Source organism: Oryctolagus cuniculus, chromosome 10 (assembly GCF_051225735.1).
Source record: "Oryctolagus cuniculus isolate XC-2025 breed Fujian yellow rabbit chromosome 10, ASM5122573v1, whole genome shotgun sequence".
Lineage (NCBI taxonomy): Eukaryota > Metazoa > Chordata > Mammalia > Lagomorpha > Leporidae > Oryctolagus > Oryctolagus cuniculus.
This window is the reverse complement of record NC_142876.1, coordinates 54,904,911-54,927,686: the sequence shown is the minus strand read 5'-3', so window position 1 is coordinate 54,927,686 and position 22,776 is coordinate 54,904,911. Positions and strand designations below refer to the sequence as shown.

Below are 22,776 nucleotides of genomic sequence, written 5' to 3'. Positions count from 1 at the left end.
AAAGATAACTTGAATATGGAGTCTGGTCTATGGTCTCTGCAAGAACACTGCCCAAGAATCGAAGGAAGTGCAAAAGTGCGTAGGCAATAGAATCAGAATCTCTTGAGGTGAGGCCCTGCAATCTGGGTTCTAATTAGCATCTCAGATGATTCCTGGGCAGAAAAGTTTCGGAATCACTTCGTCAGTAGGTACAGAAGACTGTTTCTAAATGTGCAAGAATTAATAGAGTAAAAATAAATCTCACATGATCTCCCTTTATATAAATAATTTCTGTCCAACTGGAATCTTATATTGCTGTTTTACTAAATGTATCTTTTCCACCATTGTGAACCCCCTACCTAGCAGAATTCCTGAAAATTAGTAGCTATTTCTGTTGAACTGCTGAATATCCAAAGTAAAACTTCTAACTTGCCTCTGGTATGTAGAAGTAGTTTTTCCAATTTTAGACTGGAATGGTATGAGGATCAGTTGAGAACAAGGAAGATAACACACCCAGGCGAATATTTGGTCAACCTACACCTTGCTTCTCTCCCTCTAAAAATGCTTCCTTCTCGTTCTCAGGGCTCCTACCCTGGTACGGAATACTAATCTCTCCCCTCAAGGCTAGACCAGTCCAAGCAAAGCCAAGTTGACTAGTGGAAAAGTTCAGGCATTATGAGATTTTTCTTTCACTGTAGATTATCTATTTCCAGAGGCTTCGGAAATAAAAGGATTACCTATCCCTGCCTGAGGATAACAGACCACTTGTTTATATGTATCTACCAGAGGAGGCTTATAACAAGGGACTCTCACTATACCTGACACGTATCTACCACTCCCACTAGAATTCTGAATTACTTTGCTGGAGGCTACAACATTCTCAGTAGTTTGTTGGGAGTTGACGGAGGTGGGGATAACTCACCCAGTACAAGTTTTGCAGAGTTGAGCCGCTGCAGCATGTTGAGCTAGTCTTTGATGCAGACTGGTCAGACAAGTTCTGGATCTACTGAAGAACCGGTTTGACTGGCCTGTTATGCCAACATATTCTGGTTTGATTCCATGTTCCACAGACGGTAGAAACCTGCCCAGCCAGTTAAATGAAAGGCATATTAGGTTATCCATTGCACACAGTATATAGCTTAGATGCAGCAGATCTCTTCCACATAGCAGTAGTGCCTAGCAAGCTCAAGTGTGGTCCAAAGAGGTGGCGTCCACTGATTCAATGTTTAAGTTCATAGCTTCAGGGAAAGTGAGCAGTGACATACCTGCTTTTGACCAACAGCAGAGGTTTTCTAAATAAATTGAAGGGTAAGTTATATCTTTTGTATTTCTTGATTTTCTATGCAATTTTAGAAGGTTAAATTTTAAAATTATGTTCAAGAAGGTATATACTTTTTAAATGGTAATACCTATATTATACTCTTTCTGTTATATAATGTTTTATAACACTTGTCTATGTGTTCATTGATTTGCTTGGATAAAGGTTATTTGGTATAGAATATACTTTTGCTATCTTTTTTTTAAGTTGGACAAGGCCATATTCCTTTAAAAAGCCGAGTTGAATAATTTGCTAAATATATTTCACATAGTAATCATTCATCTCAAGCCATCTACTTCTTTGATAATATACTATTATGTTTTACAGGCTGTAGCTATGTAGTAACAATTTTATATGGTAAATCCAATTGTGAATAAAATAATAATTGCCTAAAAGTATTGGCCTGGTTGTTGATCCTGAGTATATTAGAGTAACAATTCACAGCAAGAATTAAGGAGTGTGAAAAACAAAGATTGTGGAATCTGGTAACTGATTAACTATTGGAGCTCAAAAGCACTTGCTGAGCTGAATAGAAAGGAATGAAGACAGGTTTTATCATGCCTGGTAGTTCTGAAAAACTTTTTAGGTTAAAGAATACTTGCATCTTCTTTTTCTTTGTATTTTAAAATGATTTATTTTACCACACTCTTTCATTGATCCAGTTACTTTAGTAAACTGTATCATTTAAAATGAAAGTCACTAATATTTTAATATTTATTTTGGCATATCATATTACCTCTTTCCTGTCAATATCTCTCTATAGATCATCTTAATAGGACTTTCAACTGAGCAAGTCTGATGCATCCTTTTTAATTATGTTCAAATTCAAAGTCTGTATTAATAGTGTTTTTAGGATGTTCATAAAGAATAAAGACAAAAAGCGAAAATGCTCAGATGAGATTGCATTTTTTTGCAGGGAAAAGCTTTGGATATGTGTTAGTCCTACCTCTAGGCAATACTACATGAAGCTTCTGGTAATTCAGCTAAACTTCTGAAAAACTATGCAATGTATCTGCAAAAGGAATGTGCTGATTCAGCAACTCAAAATTACTTTGATTCAGCATAAATTGTATCCAGGTCAAAACTTTCAGTTGGTTGAGTTTTTCTCTTTTCAATCAGTTTTCAGGTGAGATGTGTGTGTGTGTGTGTGTATGTATGTATATATATGTATGTGTGTATATATATGTATATATATATATTTAAACGGAGCATATTGTTAGTATTGCCAGTAATTTTAAAATGTTAAAGCATATTGTATTTAAAATGCAGGGATCATGCATTTTAAATAAATTAAACATAAACATAGAGGTTCTAATTTATTTACTGAATATTTTTTATGTTTTTGATTTTAAGAAAACCTATGTAGAAATAGGTTTACATTATATATAGGAACTAGATATACATTACATATAAAATCAATAGGTTAAAATGCAAGTCTCACTCTACATTTTGGAAAGGTGTTCTACAGCTTCCATTAAATAGAACTGTTATTTTCAAATATATGTTGTCTATATTAAATATGAATTTTATGTATTCTCCATAAATGGATTCCTTCAAAATAATAACACAGTGCACCGTTTTGATTAAAATAAAAGGATATATGAATTCATTTAAATTAAAACTAAGGATATATGAATTAATCATATTAGCACACATTTAAGGATATATAAATTTATCAATCATATTAGGACACATTCCTTTGTCTTTATTCCTGACCACACAATCTCACAGAACTCATTTTGTCCACAATGTTAAACTGCAGCCTCTTTCCTTCCTGAGTATCTCCATGTGTCTTCTTGTAAAAAAAAAAAAAAAAAAAAAAAAGCTTAAATTATGACATTTTGAGCTGGAGCGACTCTTAAAGAATAATGAAAGGATTCAACTCCTCATTTTTGAGTTGAGGAAGAAAACTCCAAAATGGCCGTTAGGTCACTAGTAAATGATCTAAGGATAGAAGGGGTGACCAGTAGCTTTTCCTACATTTATTCACTCTTCTGAATATCTCATGAAATTTAATCTATGGTTTGTAAAGTATTTGTAAGATGGTAAATTAGACTCTATAGTCATGTTAATAAACCTTTGGTGAACTAAAATATTTTTGCTTCCATATTTTAATTTATATATGATTTCCCCAAACATTTTTGGCATAGTGGTGCAATGTATGGGGTTGCCATTGGTAATAAAGTGACAACTGGGGTGACAGTTTGGCCTAACAGTTAAGATGCCTGTTAAGATGCCTATGTCCCACATCAGAGTGCCTAGGTTCTATTCCTGGCAGGTTCAATGCCCAGCTGCTGCTCCTGACTCCAGCTGCCTTTTAACCGTAGACCCTGGGAGACAGCAATGATGGCTCAAGTACTTGAGTTCCTGACACCCATGTGGGAGACCTGGATTGCAGTCAGCCTGGGCTCCCATTGTTATGGGCATTTGGGGAGTAAACCAATGGATGGGAGCTGTGTGTGTGTGTGTGTGTGTGTGTCTGTTTCTCTGCCTCTCAAATAAATAATTTTTTAAAGTGACTATCACTTCAAACCTTAATCTCTTAATGCCATCATATAATTTTGTTTCAAATTGATAAGGAGGCCTTACATTCATGTTTGCCTAGATTGTGGATCCTGCTATAACTTTCTGACTTAATATCGCTTTAAACTACCACAAATATTCATTTTCTTGATATGTATTATATATTTTTATATTGTTTTAGTCACCCTTATAGGGTTATAGTTTAGCATTTGCTTATGAAGTTAGTACTTGGAGCCATCATTGTGATACAGTGGATTAAGCTGCTGCCTATGATGTCTGTACCCCATATGAACGCAGGTTCAAGTCCTGGCTATTTTCACTTCATATCCAACTCCCTGCTAATGGACTGAGAAAGCAGCAGAAGATGGTCCAAGCGCTTGGGCCCCTGCCATCTACATAGGGGACCTAGATGGAGCTACAGGCTCCTGGCTTTGGCCTGGCCCAGCCCTGGCCGTTACAGCTATTTGGGAGTGAACCAGAGGATGGAAGATTGCTCTCTCTCTCTCTCTTTCTAACTGCATTTCAAATAAAAGAATTTTTTTTTTAAATTAGTACTTCCAAAATTTGGTTAGAACTGATAGGATATTTTCAGTAAGGTTATGGAACCAGAACTATAGGACTTAAAACCTATGTTAGAGGCAATAGAATCTGTTATGTAAGAGGTGAGCTTCTTTGTATACAAGTGCTCAAAATGCTTTAAACGTGTTTAACTTGAGGAATTCCTTGGAATTGGAACTACAGAAAGGTCAAGAAACAAAGGCTCAAAAATTTCAATTCTGATTCCTGGCACTAAATGTTATTTCTTTGACCTTTTATCTTTTTGCAGGTAAAAATCCTACCTAAGGGATGCTTCTAAATTTGCTAATTTTAATTCAACCAAGTGAAATCCGAAATATCATCACTTTCATTTGTTTTCCTTCTTTTTATAATCAAGAGAAAAGATATATTGAAAAGCATATCAGCTTTTAAGCCAAACTGATGTGAGTTTGAATACTGACTCTGCTCTACTATTTTAGCCTTGAAAATTATTTAACTGAGTTCTTTCTTCATCTGTAAACTAACAAAACTTAAACCATTCATTAGGAGTTGTTGAAAGGATTAAATGAGATATTATGCATAAACCACTTAACACCGTTCTTAGAAGATGTTAGGTGCTCAGCAAAAAGTCAATACCCTTCCAAGCTCATGAACAGATAAGAGAGTACCTAACAGACATCAACAAATAGCTTTAGTTAGAAAAGTCAAAGCTTAATTTAGAATATGTATTTTATTTTTGTAAGAGCTAAAAGCTAAGTCAGCAAATTAGAAGGCATTAAGATTTAATATTGGAAAACATTTTAACCTTAAAATTTTAGAAACAAGAAACCCATATAATCCAATCCTGGTAGATTCATTTCAAAGAAGCCCTTGTTAAGAGTACTTTGAGAGCAGTACACCAAGATGATTACAAGGATTAAATTTTTTTAAAAAAATTAAAATTTCAATCATCTAAACTATGGAAGGAAGAGATAAATGGATAATTCTCGTAATCCATGTTTGCCTAGAAACTGAGTTTCAAATGCTACTTATATCTATTATCTAATATGGTATCAAATTAGTTAAGCAAAAATTTCTATATGCTCTAAAGATTGTGCTGTTTCTACTACCAACTGAATTATTTTTTCAGGACTCTAGAATGTATTTTTTCCTTCAAAGAATTCCCTTCTCAATTAAATTTATTATAGGTTAATATTAAATTATATTACATTCTCTCAATCACAAATAATGATGAGAAAAGTATTACATTCTCTCAATCACAAATAATGATGAGAAAAGTAAGTATAAAATGTATTGGGTATAATATGTGATAAAGAATAGGATTTCACATTTTCTAATTATCAAATTATCCTCAGACTTTGCTAATGAGCAAAGATGACACAGGAGCTATTGCTGAAATCTATGTCTTTGGTCAGAAGGGAATGCAGAATCCTGTGATAAACACTGAGTTTATGTAACTGAACTTAGATCAGTTGACACATCCTCCAATGAATAAATAAAACACAGGAAACAGGTTAGGAGTTAATATTAGAACCAACTAATAGTTTCATTTATAACACAAACTGATCATATTCATTTCTTGTAATCAACTTTAGTTTCATGAAAATTGTTTGACTGCTATACAAATAAGCTTTGTGCTTATCCTATAACCCGAGTTTATAGACATAGAAAGCAAATTTTGTTTTTCAAATTGTAGAGCTTGTATGTAGAAGGTATACTAAAAGACAAAGTACCAGTCCACCAATTTATCCCCCTAGTTATATATTCTTGTCAAAACTAACAAATTAGGCACATAAACAATTTATCCTATGTGACTACTCATTAATATGTAACTTAAATTTACTTTCATGCATTCAGAGTAGATGTTACAATAAACAATTGAAAAGTAATAAAAATTTTAAATGTTTAAAATTTTTTCTATATAAATAGCTAATTTGGATAATTCAGGACTAACCTAAACTTGCTATGAATCAAAATTTAACTGGGAAATAGAGAACATTATAGCTCATTGTATTAAAGACATACAGTCTAAAAAGTAACCAGAGAACTGTTATTTTAGAAGTTATGTACTACTAATAAAAGAGTTCCTTTTAATCCAACCTATTAACACTATCAGAAAAACTCAAATGTCTGACAAATCTTAGGTCAGCATTAAAATCCTGAAAATTGTACAATTAATCTAACTGCCCCATCCATGTCTGAATTCTTTCAAAAGTTAAATTTTCCATTAGTAACTCAAAAGTAGTGAATGGAGATCTCGTGCTTCCCTTTTCTTTATCTCTTGGTCTAGTTCTCTATGGAAAGTAGATTGGGAGTCTTCTGGCATGTGTGCAAGTTCTGTATTTGGGAAGTCACCCCAGGAACAGGAATGGGGGATTAGGAGAAGGAAATGTGGTAGGAGGGAAAGCCAATACAAGAGTGCATTCTTGACTTCATCCCTCACTATGATCAAGTAAGGCTCAAAACCCAGTATGTTCTTAGGACCCATGAAATGATCTCAGAATTGCATGCCAGACAACACAAGAGAAGGACATTTATGCAATGATTCTGACTTCCGTCAGTTAAGGGTAGCCTCATGGGTTGCTAATTTCTTACAGCTTCAAGTTGTAATACACTTGTTTCCACTAGCTTCAGAGAAGCCCCTAGGGCAGAAAAGTCAGGTAAAAAACTGTCAGGAAAATGGCTGAAGCAAGCAGGGCCCAAGAAGTGTCCTATATATCACATTATAGGACAAATACGGTCAAACTGTTTTTCTCTAGTTTTACCTGTATTCTAGTTAGTACTCAAAACAACTATAATGGATTTTCTCAGAAGTGAGTATATTGTAGCAATTTTAAATGGAAAGTAAGGAACTTCAACCTATTTTGTATTTGATTCATTCCCACAAAACCTGAGATGCACTGAAACCTGATCTTCTGTGAGAAAAGTACTTTCTAAAAAGCTACAATTCATTTCCTGAATTTCGCTGCCAATCTTTAAAGGGCCAAACAGCAGCAAAATGAACAATTAGTATGTACTCTGTAAATACTTTTATATTCGGCATTGATCCAAAGACTTTACTGTTTTAAGTTTACATTGGTAAAATTATAGTAAAAACAGACAGACTGCATTGGACCCCCAAGTAACACTTCTTATTATAGTGAAACACAGAATTTTGAATAGTACAAGTTTGTCTTGGACTGTAGCCAAGAGGGTCTGGTTACAAGAAGTAATTCATTATAATCCATAACGTGATCCTGGAGTTTGGGCATGAAGAATATATTATATGAAGGCTCTAGGCAAGCACATTATAAATGGAAAAACTGAACAGCTAGTCGTGTGCTTTAATTAAGCAAATAACCATATTTCTTGGTATAATGTGTGAACTTAAAAGAAAGTGAAGGAGAAATAGGTGCTAATAAAAAAGGAATCTGATTTGTTGAACTCTTAGTGTAGGGTTAACCTTATGATCATTAAGTAAACTGAAAACAGATCTTTGCAAAAATTAAGAGTGAAAAATTGCGGCCGGTGCTGTGGCACACCAGGTTAAAGCCCTGGCCTGAAGTGCCGGCATCTCATATGGGCACCAGTTCTAGTCCCAGTTGCTCCTCTCCCAATCCAGCTCTCTGCTATGGCCTGGGAAAGCAGTGGAAGATGGACCAAGTCCTTGGGCCCCCTTGCCCACGTGGGAGACCTGGAAGAATCTCTTGGCTCCTGGCTTCGGATCAGCATAGCTGCAGCCGTTGTGGCCATCTGGGGAGTGAACCAATGGATGAAAGACCTCTCTGTGTCTCTTTCTCTGTAGCTGTCTTTCAAATAAATAAGAAATGAATTTAAAAAAAGGAGTGGGAATGAGAGAGGGAGGAGGAAGAAGGATTGGAGTGTGGGCAGGAGGGAGGGTAGGATGGGAAGTATCACTATGTTCCTAAATCTGTATATACGAAATACATTAAAGTTGTATAACTTAAATTTAAAAATTCATAAAAAGCTGGCAAAACATCATCTTTTCATTCTATTAGAATAATTAAAACAGCTGGCTTTTTAAAATAACTGTCTCAGGAGGTAGTTAAATGTCACCCCTCCGCAAGCAGAGGAGCGGCACCGGACCGGACGCTGTTATTCCCTTTCAGTCGGTTTTTTCTACAGTAAAGCAAGCACAAGTAAAGAGAAGAAGGAAATAACGAGCTTCCCAGCGAACTCTCCAACCGACTCTCCAACTAAGCCACCCACCCCTCCCCCCTCCCCGAACTCTCCACCAGATCAGAGACAGTAGTTGTCCCAGAAAGTGCAGTTGAGTCCCCTTTTATAGTCCTCTTCCACCAATCCGTGCTCCGCTGCCCGCGTGCTGAGCACGCCGCTTTCTTCCAATCAGAGGTTGGATCAGCTCCTGCAGCTCCTTAGTCAAATTGATGAAGCAGCTGAAGCCGCTGTGTAAAATTTGTTTACTCCCTCTCAGCGCCATGTTGTGGGAGCCGGGCCCTGCTTCCCACAGTTAAAGTAGCTAATGAACTGAAGAATCAAATAAGAAAACAAATGTGGAGTACACAACAAACAAGAAATTGGGACGGAGGTCAGCGCTGCAGCTCACTAGGCTAATCCTCCGCCTTGCGGCGCCGGCACACCGGGTTCTAGTCCTGGTCGGGACACCAGATTCTGTCCCAGTTGCCCCCCTTCCAGGCCAGCTCTCTGCTGTGGCCTGGGAGTGCAGTGGAGGATGGCCCAAGTGCTTGGGCCCTGCACCCCATGGGAGACCAGGAGAAGCACCTGGCTCCTGGCTTCGGATCAGCGCAGTGCGCCAGCCGCAGCGGCCATTGGAGGGTGAACCAACGGCAAAGGAAGACCTTTCTCTCTCTCTCTCTCTCTCACTGTCCACTCTGCCTGTCAAAAAAAAAAGAGAGATTGGGGCGATAACACTCTGCTAAACAAAGTCAAGTAATAGATACTACTTTCTTTTAACATTTTTAAGCTTTATTTGAGAGGAAGAGAGAAAGAGACAGAGCAAAAGTAAGAGAATGCACTCCCATCCCATCGTTCACTCCCCAAATGCTCTTAATTCCTGGACTGGGCCAGGATGAAGCCAAGATTCAGAAACCTAATGCAGGTCTTCCACATGAGTGGCAAGTACCCAAGGACTTGAGCCATCGCTTGCTGCCTCTCAGCGTGCACATTAGCAGGAAGCTGGAACTGGGAGCCAAGCCAGGACTCAAACCCAGGTATTCAATTTGGGATGCAGGCGTCCCAACTAGTGTTTTAACCACTAGGCCAAACACCTACCTCTAGATATTATTTTCAAAAGGAGGAATCAAATACACTCAGGTCTTCATTACATTAGCTCAGATCATAGTTAACTAGATACCAACATTCCCTTTCTTAGACTTGAAGCTGAATGGATCATAAATCAATGTTAAATAAATTATTTCTTAGAACCACAAATTACTGAAATAAATGAATAAATTGGTTTTTCCTTTCTACATACTTTAGCTGTCAGGCTAGATGATTTTTTAAATTCCCTTCAATATATCAGATAGTAATTATATAATAATACTACCTACATTGCCTAAACTTAATTAGATAGATCATGAGATAATCTATGTAAAAGCATTTAACAATTGTAATTTAATCCCTTTCACAACTACATACCAATTTAACAATTTCATACATACAACTTTAACAATTGAAGAGATCTAACTAGCTGTTATTTTTCAATGTATCTACTATTAAACAACAGTTTCTCACATTGCTTGGATACATATATACATAGAATTTTTGGAAACATATCACAGAATTGTTGATATAATTGAGATGTGTATACATATCATCATTTCATTGATAACAAAAGTACAGAGAAGTTAAATTATTATTTAGAATTAAAAATTAGAATACATTCAGCACATTAAATGAGGCTTCTAGTGCTTTTCCAATACCAACCTATACAAATACCTTATTATATACTTGAAGTTTCCAGAACTCAGAACGATTCTCCTCAGCAGAATCCTTGCAAAAGCCTTCTACCTGGAAAACCTGCTAACACTTTACTCCTAATAGGCAAGCAGTTTTTCAAACTTAGGAAGTCAACTTAAAGAAATTTCAAATATATACTTTAATTCTTATAACAACCCCTTTGGGCACAGTAAGTATTAACAGTCTCATTTTTCAGTTGGAGAAATAAAGACTTATTGAGGAAACATGTAGACATCTTTCAGCTCAGGACATCTTACATTAAGGCTGGGAATAAGATTAAGTGTCATCACTGATTATAGAACATGATCACAATTTTGGGGGGAGCACTTGCTGCTCTGATTTCTTCTGAGATTATGACATAATTCAACACCTTTCAAACTGTTTGATTTAGTTTTTAATTTAAGAGGCAGAGACAGAAAGGCAGGGAGAGACAGCTTCCATCCACCTGTTTACTTTTCAAATGCCTGCAGTGCCCCTCTGGCCAGGGCTGCTGAAGCCCAGACCCAGGAACTCAACCCAGGTCCCCCTAGAGAGTAGTAGGAATGCAATTACTTGAGCCATTACCAATGTTCCTGGGATATGCATTTGCAGGAAGCTAAAGTCAGAATTGAAACTGGGCATCAAACCTACATACTCCAATACAGGACACAGGCATCTTAATTGCTAGGTCAAACACTCATGCCCCAATCTATTTAATATTTTTATTTTCTATTTTTTAATAAGTATAAATGTACAAAGTACAACTTTTGAATTATAGTGGCTTTTCCCCCATAACCTCCCTCCCACCCGCAACCATCCCATCTCCCACTCTCTCTCCCATCCCATTCTTGATCAAGATTCATTTTCAATTATCTTTATATACAGAAGATCAACTTAGTATATACTAAGTAAAGATTTCAACAGACTGCACCCACACAACCGCACAAGATATAGAGTACTGTTCAACTAGTAGTTTTACTGTTAATTCTCATAGTACAACACATTAAGGACAGAGATCCTACAAGGGGAGCAGGTGCACAGTGACTCCCATTGTTTATTTAAGAATTGACACTCTTATTTATGACGTCAGTAATCACCTGAAGCTCTTGTCATGAGCTGTCAAGGCTATGGAAGCCTCTTGAGTTCAACAACTCTGATCTTGTTTAGACAAGGCCATATCAAAGTGGAAGTTCCTTCCTCCCTTCAGAGAAAGGTACCTCCTTCTCTGATGGCCCATTCTTTTGCTGGGATCTCACTCACAAAGATCTTTCATTTAGGTCATTTTCTTTTTGCCACAGTGTCTTGGCTTTCCATGCCTGCGAAACTTTCATGGGCTTTTTAGCTAGATCCAAATGCCTTAAGGGCTGATCTGAGGCCAGAGTGCTATTTAGGACATCTGCCATTCTATGAGTCTGCTGTGTATCCTGCTTCCCCTGTAGGATCATTCTCTCCCTTTTAATTCTATCAATTATTATTTGCAGACACTGGTCTTATTTGCGTAATCTCTTTGACACTTAACCTATCTTTTTGACCAATTGTGTACTTAAACTGATCACTTTAACTAAGATGGCATTACTACATGCCACCTTGATGGCATTGAATTGGAATCCCCTGGCACATTTCTAACTCTACCATTTGGGGCAAGTCCGATTGAGCATGTCCCAAATTGTACATCTCTTCCCTCTCTTATTCCCACTCTTATATTTATCAGAGATCACTTTTCAGGTAAGTTTCAACACTTAAGGATAATTGTGTATTAATTAAAGAGTTCAACCAATGGTATTAAGTAGAACAAAAAAATACTAAAAGGAATACAATTGTAAGTTGTTCCTTGACAGTCAAGACAAGGGCTGATCAAGTCATTGTCTCTCATGGTGTCCATTTCACTTCAACAGGTTTCCTTTTATGTGCTCAGTTGTCACAGATCAGGGAGAACATATGATATTTGTCCCTTTGAGACTGGCTTATTTCACTCAGCATATTTTCCAGATTCCTCCATTTTAATGCAAATGACCGGATTTCATTTTTTTATTGCTGTATTCTATAGAGTACATATCCCATAATTCCTTTATCCAGTCATCTGATGATGGGCATTTAGGTTGATTCCATGTCTTAGCTATTGTGAATTGAGCTGCAATAAACATTGAGGTTCAGATAGCTCTTTTTTTTTCCAGTTTAATTTCCTTTGGGTAAATTCCAAGGAGTGGGATGGCTGGGTCATGTGGTAGGACTATATTCAGGTTTCTGAGGAATCTCCAAACTGTCTTACTTAGTGGCTTTACCAGTTTGCACTCTCACCAACAGTAGGTTAGTGTCCCTTTCTCCCCACATCCTAGCCAGCATCTGTTGTTAGTTGATTTCTGAATATGAGCCATTCTAACCAGGGTGAGGTGAAACCTCATTGTGGTTTTGATTTGCATTTCTCTGATGGCTAGAGCTCCTGAGCATTTTTTCATGTGTCTGTTGGCCATTTGGATTTCCTCTTTTGAAAAATGTCTGCTAAGGTCCTTGGCCCATCTTCTTATTGGGTTGTTTGTTTTGTTGCTGTGGAGTTTCTCGATCATTTTATGGATTCTAGTTGTTAATCCTTTATCAGTTGTGTAGTTTGCAAATAATTTCTCCCATTCTGTTGGTTGCCTCTTCACTTTCCTGACTGTTCTGTTGCTGTAAAGATACTTCTCAATTTGAGGTAATCCCAATTGTTCATTTTAGCTTTGACTACCCATGCCTCAGGGGTCTTCTCCAGGAATTCTTTGCCTGTTCCAATGTCTTGAAGGGTTTCCCCTATGCTCTCAATTAATTTGATGGTGTCATGGCATAGATTTAGATCTTTAATCCATGTTGAGTGGATTTTTGTATATGGTGTAAGATAGGGTTCTTGTTTCATACTTCAACATGTGGACATCCAGTTTTCCCAGCACCATTTGTTGAAGAGGCTATCCCTGTTCCAGGGGTTGGTTTTAGCTCCTTTGTCAAATATGAGTTGGTTATAGTTGTTTGGATTGATTTTGGGTGTTTCTATTCTGTTCCATTGGTCTATCCCAATCTATTTAATTTTAAACTTACTATAGGAGAGAATCCACAACTCAGACCTGGGAAAGCTAATACAAACAGTTTTGCTAATTCCATTAAAAATCAATTTATATTTATCCCTTAAATGTACATACCTACTATAAGGCAAATAGAAAGAATATATGTGCCCAAATTACTAAGAAATAAAATTAATACAAGAAAGTCTAAAAAATTAACTGGTGTGGCTCGCAATAGGCACTTAACTTAGACTGACATCAGTTTATTTTCCTCTCCTCAATCATGAGACTAAGTTATTGCTAGCAAAACTAAAAGCCTTTTACTAACCTTTTGCAATGTAAATTTTTTGAAAGTAAACAGAAATATCTACTGAGACTGTAAATTAATCTTCAGGTAGTAAGTTTTAGTGAAAATTCATAAACATTATTTTCTCAAAAACACTGAAAAAAATAAAGATTTTATTATTTATTTATTTATTCATTTATTTGAAAGGCAGAGTTAGAGAGAGAGGGAGAGGCAGAGATCTTCCATCCACTGGTTCACTCCCCAGATGGCCATTATGGGTTGATCTAAAGCCAGGAGCCAGGGGCTTCTTTGGAGTCTCCCACATAGGTGCAGGGGCCCAAGCACCTGGGCCATCCTCCACTGCTTAACCAGGCACACTTGCAAGGAATACAATGGGAAGTGTAGCAGCTAGGACTCAACCCAGCACCCATATGGATGGTGCCACTGCTGCAGATAGCAGTTTTACCTCCTATGCCACAGTGCTGGCCCCTAGATTCTATTATTTAAAAACAGCTTAATGTACTGAAGAGAATGCATGGGGATGTGTATAACATACTTTCAGAAAACTGGGAACCAGGATCTACATCTTGAATCTACTTGTTTGTACCTAAAATATTAAACAAAATTTCCAATCTCTGGGAAAAGATGAAAACTGTACCTGCTTTATCTTTATGACAGTAATTTTATGTTCAAAAGAAAATATACATAGGAAAAAATTACTTGGCATTTTATCATTGTTAATTAATTTTAATTGTTAATTAATTAATTAATTTCCTATCAGTATTAAACAAGACACTTCTCAACTTACAGGAATTTCAGAGTACTATCAATAAATTAAAAAATGCAGTTATTTTACAGTATATATTATCTATACAATAATCTAGAAAGTTTAGATAAGTCTGTACATAGATGAGAAGGAAATACTCCTGACTATAAAAGAGCATTAAAATCTCCTCTCTTTTATTAGTTTATATTTCAAATTCCTTAAAGCTTCTGACCATGATTGATCACCCAAATCAAAATATTTTTTAGAGTAAACAGGAGCTCTATTAATAATTAAGTTTGAACAATAGGCACTAACCTGGACTATTTCTAATAAACCATAACATATGGTCACCTTATATAAGAAGCCTACTTTTAGGAGAAGGATGCCTAGTTTAGACCAATGATCCTAAATAGTCCACAAAAACAGCCATCAAGAGTATGAACTGAATTAAAACATAATCTTGATATAAATTTTTAATGCTTCTGTTTAAAACTTAAGTATAAACGAAAAAATACTACCTAAAACACAGTCTCTTATAAGAACTGAATTTTGAATACACAACTTCTTGTATTTACCTTTGGAAAAGTTACTATCAAAGCTTCCTTAACCATAGACTAATACACAGATTAGGAAAAGAAAAAAAGCCAATATTTTATTTCTTTTAAATAATATTTTATTCTTTTTTTTAAAGAAAGTATTCATTTATTTATTTATTTGAAAGCCAGAGTGGGAGAGAAAGAAAGCTCTTCCCCCCCCACTGGTTCATTCCCTCAATGCCCACAATAGCAGAGCTGGCCAGGCTGAAGCCAGGAGCCAGGAGCTCCATCCAGGTCTCCTTCATGAAAGGTAGAAACTCTAAATACTTGAGCCATAATCTGTTGCCTCCAGGCACTTAAGCAAGATGAACTGGAAGCAGATAAGCTGGCACTCGAACCAGGCACTCTGATATGGGATGTGGGCATCCCAACTGGCAATGCCCTTTCAAACAAATATTGTAAATAAGGTCTATTTTTCTGAAGCATAATTAGAATAGGAAAAGACTGAAAAACCTTTGTGTTCAAAGATATATCTGTAATTTGTGAATTGTGAGTACACTAAACAGCATAGCTACTTACCAGCATTAAATAAATTAATCAACTCACAAATGGAAAAATTACCACTAAATATGAATCATTAGTTTTTTTGTTTTTGTTTGTTTGTTTGTTTGTTTGACAGGCAGAGTGGACAGTGAGAGAGAGAGACAGAGAGAAAGGTCTTCCTTTTGCCGTTGGTTCACCCTCCAGTGGCCGCCGTGGCCGGCGCACCGCGCTGATCTGATGGCAGGAGCCAGGTACTTATCCTGGTCTCCCATGGGGTGCAGGGCCCAAGCACTTGGGCCATCCTCCACTGCACTCCGGGGCCACAGCAGAGAGCTGGCCTGGAAGAGGGGCAACCGGGACAGAATCCGGCGCCCCGACCGGGACTAGAACCCAATGTGCCGGCGCCGCTAGGCGGAGGATTGGCCTAGTGAGCCGTGGTGCTGGCTGAATCATTAGTTTTTAACAGTAGACAGTGTATACTACATGTTTCCTCTCATGAACCTACTAAACACTGCTTTAATGAATAGACTTCAAGTAGCAGTGATTTGTTCCTACTCTTAGTCTTTTATAATATTTTCAATTACTGTAAATAAATGTCATTTCCACAGCTTCCATCATGGTAGCATTATACATATGTACACAGGAAAATCAGAATATTTAAGTGAATGGATAAAATGGTAAAGACTCATTTTTCATGATTATCCAAATAAAATAAACTTTCCGCTATAGTTTTAGTGATCACTCTTAAGTTCTTTTATCATTTCTCCAGCTGTTCAGTTCTGAGGTTTGTGTAAATACCAATGTTAGAGAGAAAGCCTAATAGGCTAACCACACAACAAAATTCCTGGGATTCGTAAGCCTACAGGATGCACAGATAAGAAATATTACTCAAATAGTCATTGCATTACAGATAGATGACCTGGAAGACACAGATGTCCTGTTCCACTGATGAAAAATCATTTTGTAAATAACATATCCGTAACATTTTTTATCAGCCTATCATCACCTTAGACTAGGAAACTATGAATAAACTTCTTCATCAAGCATAAAGAGATATTTCCTAAATTGAGCAAATTATATAGCCAGTAAAACTTTGCCAATTATTAATGTGAAATGAAGTAGCTCAGTCAATGATGTCTAAAAAAAAATAATGTCTAAAAATGACTTTAAAAGCTTATAGAGGGAAATAAAGATGGTATTAAGTCCAGTGCATCTATCATAAAGTTCAAAATAAATCTCGTTTATCTTGGGAATTGGCTAGACTATATGAGGCTACTCTAATTGGAAAGCAACATGTAATCTTTAATATCTATTATAAGCATATAAATGAACACCTAAGAGTCTGTCAAAATAAAAACTATGATACTGACATACTCCATGAATGTTAAATATATTTAAAAACAATTATAAAACTGTTCAACCTAACTGGAATCTTGGCACCATCAATGCAAATCATGAACAAAGCATTTTGGCACGTGAGGCAAGATCACTAAATGATGTATACATCCACCCACAAACATCACTTACTAATTACTCTAAACAAGTTTTTAAAAATTAAGTTAAGGGTTCATTTAAGTTGGCACAAATATTGACAGTTAACATTTTCTCTTGCCTTCAAGCTTTTCCTCCCCGCCCCTCTCAGCTTTTGTCCTGTTATTTAGTTCTGACTGCCCAAGTAATAGGTCACCCCATTTACCATTTACCACCCCATTGGTGTGGGTTCATGCTAGAAGTGCTAGAAAGTATGTAAATAACAATGGGCTTAATAACTTAATTTTACATTTTGTGCCTGGAAAGATACAGGCACTCAATGCTAGGGTGAGTGGGAAGTGAGGAAGAATTGGAAAACACCCAACACAAACATCGGAAATAGTGTTAGACTAAGAATCAGATACTGATGTCCTAGTCCTAGCTCCATTTTGGTTCTTTAGGTAAATGACATAACCTCATTTGTTCATTACATATGCTAGGCCAGTACAGCAGCCACTATTCATATCTGACTTTCAGCACTTGAAATGGGGCTAGTCTGAATTTTGATGTGCTATAGAGGCAAAATATACACCAGATCTAGAGGACTTTAGTATGAAGGAAAAGGATGTAAAAAAATCTCATTAATTTTAATTGATTATATTTAAATAATGTTAGGTAAACTGAATTAAATAAGATATAAGTTAAATTCACATGTTTTTTACTTTTGAATATGTGATTAGGAAATTTTAAATTATGTATGTGGTGCTATGGGATAATTCTGTGCCAAGAACTAAAAAAACTTGAAAATTATAAAGAAAGCATAGTGTCTGACATGAAGGAGCCCACTCTGTCTGAAGACAAAAACACAAAGATAATTACAAAATAATGTCGTTAAGTACAGTGTTAAAGATATGTGCTAAGGGGTTAGCAGAGTGGAATGAGGGGCATTTGTGGAAGCGAGTAGGAAGGAGTAAAGAGATGTTAGGTAGTCTTCTGGAAGAGGTTTACCTATGCTGAGACTCACAGGATAAGTAGAAAGGTGATGTGCAAAAGATGAAGGTGGAGATAATTACAAGAGAAAAGGATTATATGAGCCAAGACAAAGAAATAGCAAAGGGGAGACAGAAATAAAAGCAGTTTATTGCTGATAAAGGGAACTAACAAAATGTATAGCAGAGCATGATGGGCTTCTGTGGCATTTTAAAGGGACTGAATTTAAACCTTCAGGCAGTAGAGAGTTGTTGCAGGGTTTTAAGCAAAGGAGTGGCAGGATAAAAAATAATGGTTTAAATCTGGGACAACTGTGTAGAAATTTGCTTAAGGAGAACAAGATAGGAAGCAAGGAGGTTGTCAAACAGGTAATATTCAAAGACTAAACTAGGACATTAGGAGTGAGGGAGAAGGAAATGCACTAAGTCAAAATTACATTTAGGAGGTAGCAAACAATGACTGAGTTGCTCTCACTCCATGGAAAGGAGAGTAAATCTAAGATGATGGCAAGACCCTGATATGTTCTGGACAGGAGAGAGTGATGTTCTGACAATTTTAAAGAACTACTCTGATTGCCACTAGAGAACACACTGTAACAGAAGAATAGTGGGAATTGAAAGATAATTAATTTTTTTAATTAGAGGCTATTCCTATTGAAAAGCACGATGTGGAAAGGAGGCATCTTTTCTGAAGGGAGGAAGGAACCTCCACTGTGATATTGCCTTGACTAAATAAGTTCAGAGTTGGTGAACTCAAGAGGCTTCCATAGCCTTGACAGCTCATGGCAAGAGCTTCAGGTGATTACTGACGTCATAAATAAGAGTGTCAATTCTTAAATAAACAATGGGAGTCACTGTGCACCTGCTCCCCTTGTAGGATCTCTGTCCTTAATGTGTTGTACTATGAGAATTAACGGTAAAACTACTAGTTGAACAGTACTCTATATCTTGTGCGGTTGTGTGGGTGCAGTCTGTTGAAATCTTTACTTAGTATATACTAAGTTGATCTTCTGTATATAAAGATAATTGAAAATGAATCTTGATCAAGAATGGGATGGGAGAGAGAGTGGGAGATGGGATGGTTGCGGGTGGGAGGGAGGTTATGGGGAAAAAAGCCACAACAATGCAAAAGTTGTACTTTGTAAATTTACATTTATTAAATAAAAGAAAAAGAAAAGTGTGATGTGGTTTGGGCCAGGGTGGATACAAAGGAAGTGGTGAGAATCAACTGGGACTTTGGTTGTATTTTTGTTTAAAGATTTATTTATTTATTTGAAAAGTGGAATTACAGAGAGGCGGAGGCAGAGGCAGAGGCAGAGGCAGAGAGAGAGATTGATTTTTCATCCACTGATTCACTCCTGAGATGGCTGCAATGTTTGCAGGTGGTCCAGGCCGAAGCCAGGAGCTTTATTTAGGTCTCCCAAGTGGGTGCAGGGGACCAAGCACTTGGGCCATCCTCTACTGCCTTCCTAGACCATAAGCAGAGAGCTGAATCAGAAGAGCAGCAGCCTGGATGCTAACCGGCACCCATGTGGAAGGCCAGTACTGCATGTGGCAGCTTAACTCATTATACCACAGCCGCTAGCACTGTGTATTTTTTCTGCAAAAATGCTATTAATTCACAGCGTTGAAAAAGGCAAAGAGAAATTTAGGGAGATCATACCTGTTGTGCTCAATTTTCTTGTTTAATCAGGAAGTTAGGGTATCTGCTGAGAGTGAAAATACTGTACAAAAACTTGAGGAAAATAGTGAAGGTTTGGAAGACAGCAAAGGAAACAGGAACTGAACAAAGGCTATTTTATTGATGCTTTACATGTAAGATCAGGGAATTTTAGTGACATCAATCTACCCTGATTTATGATCTTCCCTTCATAACACTCAATTACCAGTTGTAGGAGTTAAGCACAGATTATACAATCAAGAGTTGCATTTGTTAAGATGTCTTGAATTAGAGGACTTCAAAATGTACGTGCATTATTTCAAGAAACCTAGAGTTTTTACTGCTTTTACATAATTTTTGAAGTTGTGGTTAAGTATATGTGACAAAAAAATTTTAGCCATTTCACAAATTTAAAGTATCCAAAACAGGGGCCTCCTATGGGTTATAGAAGTGCTGGGACATTAAAAGCCCATGCCTGACGATGACAGTGCAGGGCCTGAAGTGGTTTCGAGTCCCAGCTTCTGTTGCCTCTGTATGGAAGCAGCTTTGTCCTTCCACCTGTCCAACAGTCCCTACTGTATTCACTTCCCATGTATCCCAAAATGGAAGAAGTTCAGGAAGCACTGTTTTAAACCTCAAATATGAGAAACCTGGTATTACAAAGAGTTCAAAGTAACTGCTTCTCTGTTAAAGATGTTTTCTTAATAGATCTTTGAGAGTTTATATTTCACCATGTGGATCTTAAAGCTTCTTGCTGGGGGCAAATATTTGTGAGTACATCCACATCTCCATTGTTTAAGTGATCATTATAAAATCTCACTAAGAAGTCTAAGAATTTTGAACATATCCAAAGATTTCCACTTACATTAAAAACAGAAATCCACCAAGGAATGCCAAGTTCATTCATTTTATCCAGAGTACTGACAATGGCAGGCACTGGGTTAATTTCTGGAGATAAAAAGATAAACAATACATTGTTTTTGACTTCAAGAAACAGCCTACTGGGGAGACTGAATTAAATAATTAAAATGGTTCAGAGTGTAATATGGGGAATATACATAGTACTACAAGAGGATCTAATAGAGAAAATTAGTGGAATAAGACAAAAAGGGTAAGCTAGGCTTGGTGGAGAATTACAGGCAGAGGCAACAACATGCAAAGGCCTAGGAGATACTAAAAAGGCCCGCAAGGCCACGTGACAGAAAATGGAAAGGAAGTTGGAGAGATAGTAGACAGTTCAAAGGGGGCTTTCATCAGAGTAACAGGAAGACACTGAAGGGGTTTAAACAGCATAATAACATTATCAGATTTACTTTTCAAAATAACAGCAGCTGCAGTGTAGAGGAGTGTTCTCAAAGTGGCATACTTTAAGGTGGGATGTTATATTTTAATTCTATTTTTTCTTCATCTTTTAAAAAATCTTTAAAATGTAATATTCAGTGTGTTAGCTCCAAAGTACTACTTATACTTAGCTTTTATTAAGCACATACTATGTATCTGAACACTATATATTTGTTCACATACATTCTTCATTTAATCTTCATTCTCTGTGAGGCTGATACTCTTTTTTTTTTTTTTTTTTTTTTTTTTTATTTTTTAGACAGGCAGAGTGGACAGTGAGAGAGAGAGACAGAGAGAAAGGTCTTCCTTTGCCGTTGGTTCACCCTCCAATGGCCGCCGCGGCCGGCGCGCTGCGGCCGGCGCACCGCGCTGATCCGATGGCAGGAGCCAGGAGCCAGGTGCTTTTCCTGGTCTCCCATGGGGTGCAGGGCCCAAGCACCTGGGCCATCCTCCACTGCACTCCCTGGCCACAGCAGAGGGCTGGCCTGGAAGAGGGGCAACCGGGACAGAATCCGGCGCCCCGACCGGGACTAGAACCCGGTGTGCCGGCGCCGCTAGGCGGAGGATTAGCCTAGTGAGCCGCGGCGCCGGCCGAGGCTGATACTCTTACTAACCTCATTTTACAGGGAGAAAAGAATAAGACAGAAAAGTTAAGCAGAGCTGATGGTCACTGCCAGGAAATATCAGAGAGGATTCAAACCCAGGAGATCTGGTTCCAGAGCCTGCAACTCATTCATTAGAATTTGTACCATTTTTCACTAGTACATGCATACAATTAAATATCAAATAATACATGAATTAGTAGTAGATGCTCAAAAATTCAACACCAGTGAAGAGAAAGGGTTAGGTGGGTTAGTTGGTCTGGTGAATATAACATAACCTGAGAGAGGCAGAGGATGGATTTAGATGATTAGAAAGTAAGACTGACAGGACTTGGTGATGGATTGCATATGGAGATTAAGGGAGAAGAAAAGTGTCAACATGATTCTTTGGATTCCAACTTGCATAAATGGATTAACTAGTGAGTCTGGCAGAAGCCATAGGAACAGGTTGTCATTCTACTCAGTTTCTCTGCGGATGACAAGGACGCTGTTCTTTCCATTCACTATTAAACGACCAACTGATCACGGGCTTTTTGCATTTATAACAAAACTCCGCATTTGCATTATAAAAATTTACAAAGTGTTATGAAATCTTACTAGACTTGGAAATGAATGACAGTATTACAGGGCTATGACGGTTCAGCACCGACTTCCCTGTGGCAGTGCTATTATAGTACATAAATGTCTTGTCATGGCCAATTCAAGAAGTTAGGATATTTAGCCACCCTTCTCATCTGGGAAGAAAGGAAAAATTATCTTTATGCTTTGTCCTTACGATTTTTTACTTCATTTTTAAAAGCTTATATAATAAAATCTCCATCACCTTCCCGGGTCTTTCAAGTATTACCAAAAAAGTATTGTAAAAGATACTGTGTTTTATTTGTAGAATTTCTAATGATCTAAAAACATTTGAGAAAAATCAAGATAAATAGAATATACTCAGTTGGATTATCAAACAACCAACCAAAGGAAAATCTGCCTTGCTTTGGAAAACATTCCCCAATAGTAGGTCGTCCCAACAAGTAATGCTGGTCGCTTCCGATTTCTTCTCATTGCAGGTTTGCCAGAAACTCCGCATTTCACCGCGGCAAAATCATCATTTCGAGACCCAGCGCGGCCAACCAGCCCCGCCGGGTTGCATCCCTCAACCGCAGGTAATGATGGCTACAAGGCTCAGAACTACAGCAGCCTTGGCCGTGCTCATTCCCAAATCAGCTAATTTTATTCTCCACCGGGCACAGGTGACGCACGCACACACGCTTTCTCTGAACTGTGCTT

At 37.4% G+C, this 22,776-nt stretch overlaps 1 protein-coding gene across 2 annotated transcripts in view; it reads left to right on the top strand.

The window, feature by feature from the left end:
• The first annotated feature begins 1,142 nt into the window (after positions 1-1,142).
• The window catches only part of RBBP8 (RB binding protein 8, endonuclease), a 108,527-nt gene continuing 86,893 nt past the window's right edge, over positions 1,143-22,776 (top strand). The window contains exons 1-3 of one of the 2 annotated variants that reach the window (XM_070050397.2): positions 1,143-1,287; positions 2,214-2,423; positions 22,557-22,652. The gene's annotated coding sequence lies outside the window, so the exon portion shown is untranslated. The remainder of the gene's footprint in view (positions 1,288-2,213; positions 2,424-22,556; positions 22,653-22,776) is intronic. The other variant, XM_051851350.3, reaches the window with a different exon arrangement.